Raw genomic sequence first — 2,641 nt, 5'->3', positions numbered from 1 at the left:
CTTAGGATACGTTATGGTCATTATGAATTTTTGGTGATGCCTTTTGGATTAACTAATGCCCCGGCAGTATTTATGGATCTAATGAACAGAGTATTCCATGAATACTTAATCCAATTTGTTATAGTTTTCATTGATGACATCTTAATCTATTCGAAGAGTAATGAGGAACACGAGAAACATCTCACGATTGTCTTGGAAACTCTAAGAAAAGAGAAGCTTTATGCCAAATTCAAGAAATGTGAATTCTGGTTGGATAAAATAAGTTTTCTGGGGCACGTAATCATAGCACGAGGAATTGAAGTAGACCCAACTAAAGTGGAAGCAGTAAATAATTGGGTAAGACCAACCAATGTTAGAGAAATACGTAGTTTCTTGGGATTGGCTGGTTACTATAGAAGATTTATCGAGGGATTTTCCAAAATAGCAGGACCATTAACCCAGTTGACTCGAAAAGGGATAAAATTTCAATGGACCGAGAAATATGAACAGAGCTTCCAAGAGCTGAAATGAAGATTAGTCACAGCTCCAGTGTTAACAATACCTGACGGACCAGAAGGATTCGTTATATATAGTGATGCTTCGAAACAGGACATAGGATGTGTTCTGATGCAGAAAGGAAAGGTGATAGCCTACGCTTCCAGACAATTGAAACAATATGAACAAAACTACCCAACCCATGATCTAGAATTGGCTACAGTAGTTCATGCCCTCAAGATATGGCGTCATTCCTTAAATGAAAATAAGTGTGACATTTATACTGATCATAAGAGTTTGAAGTACTTTTTCACCCAAAAGGAATTAAATATGACGCAGAGGAGATGGCTAGAGCTAGTAAAGGATTATGATTGCACTATCATTTACCATCCTGGTAAAGCTAATGTAGTAGCAGATGCTCTTAGCAGAAAGGCGGTTGGACAATTAGCAGTACTAATCACTATGCAGGACCAGTTGTTAAAGGATTTCGAAAACTTACATCTAGAAGTAATTGTTCCACCAACCCAAAGTATCACCAGGATAGCGGCTCTAACGATTCGACCCACACTTAGAGATCGAATAAGAGTAGCACAGGATGGTGACTCTTTCTTGCAAAAGATCAAATCCGAAGTTGGTACTAACAAGAGAAAGGATTTTGAATTAGGCAGTGATAAAGCCTTACTCTTTAAGAGAAGGTTGTGTGTGCCGAAAGATGAGGGATTGATGAAAGAAATTATTGAAGAAGCACACTTAACTCCATATTCTGCCCATCCAGGAGGTACAAAAATGTATCGTGATCTAAGGAGTATGTTTTGGTGGAGAAATATGAAACGGTGGATAGGTCTTTTTGTCAGGAGGTGCATGACTTGTCAACAAGTGAAAGCTGAACATCAAAGGCCATCTGGATTGCTGGAACCATTAATAATTCCACAATGGAAATGGGAGCATATAACTATGGATTTTGTTATGGATTTTCCAAAATCAGCTAGGGAAAATGATGTTATGTGGGTTATAGTGGATCGGTTAACAAAGTTAGCTCATTTTCTACTTGTAAGAATGAATTTTAGTATGGATCAATACGCGCGATTATACATCAAAGAGGTCATCCGTTTGTATGGTATCTCAGCCTCAATTGTATCGGATAGAGATCCAAGATTTACCTCAAAATTTTGAAAAAGTTTGCAAGAAGCTATAGGAACCAAGTTAAACTTCAGCACAGCTTTTCATCCGCAAACTGATGGGCAATCGGAGAGGACTATACAGACTTTGGAGGATATGCTGCGTGCATGCGTCCTTGATTTAGGGGGCAGTTGGAAAAGTTATGTACTACTGATAGAGTTTGCCTATAATAATAGCTCTCAAGCTACGATAAAAATGGCACCTTACGAAGCTCTTTATGGCAGAAGATGTAGAGCTCCCCTTTATTGGGATGAAGTAGGTGAACGAAGAGTTTTAGGACCTGAAATAATTGAGAAAACTAGTCGAGCGGTTGATAAAATAAGAGCTAGAATCAAGGCAGCCCAGGACCGACAAAAAAGTTATGCCGATAAAAGGAGAAAAGATTTGGCATTTAATGTTGGTGATAAAGTTTTCTTAAAAGTGGCACCGATGAAGGGAGTTCTTCACTTTGGAAAGAAGGGAAAACTTCGACCAAAATTCGTAGGTCCTTTTGAAATTTTGCAGAAAGTTGGAAATGCAGCCTATCGAATCTCTCTACCACCAGATTTGTCAGCAATTCATGATGTGTTCCACGTGTCAATGCTTTGACAATATGTATCAGATCAAAGTCATGCGGTTAGTTATCAACCATTGAATATCAAACAAAACATGACTTATGAGGAAAAACCAGTAGCAATATTGGATCGCAGAATCCAACAACTGAGAAAAAAAGAAATTCCGTTAGTGAGAGTTCAATGGAGGAACCATAATGTCGAAGAATCAACTTGGGAAAGAGAAGAGGAAATCAAGACCAAGTATCCAGAACTTTTCAACTAAGTTCAAGGTAATTTCGAGGACGAAATTTTCTTAAGGAAGGAGGGATGTAATACTCCGAAATTTTATTATCATTTATTTTGCTCGTTTAGATTTTTTAGGATAGCAATTTAACTTTCAATATTCTATTGGCCAAAAGAAAAGGGGGCGTCACCTTTGTAGTGGTTAATGCTAG

Source organism: Olea europaea, unplaced genomic scaffold (assembly GCF_002742605.1).
Source record: "Olea europaea var. sylvestris unplaced genomic scaffold, O_europaea_v1 scaffold1562, whole genome shotgun sequence".
Classification (NCBI taxonomy): Eukaryota; Viridiplantae; Streptophyta; class Magnoliopsida; order Lamiales; family Oleaceae; genus Olea; species Olea europaea.
This window is presented reverse-complemented; position numbering follows the sequence as displayed.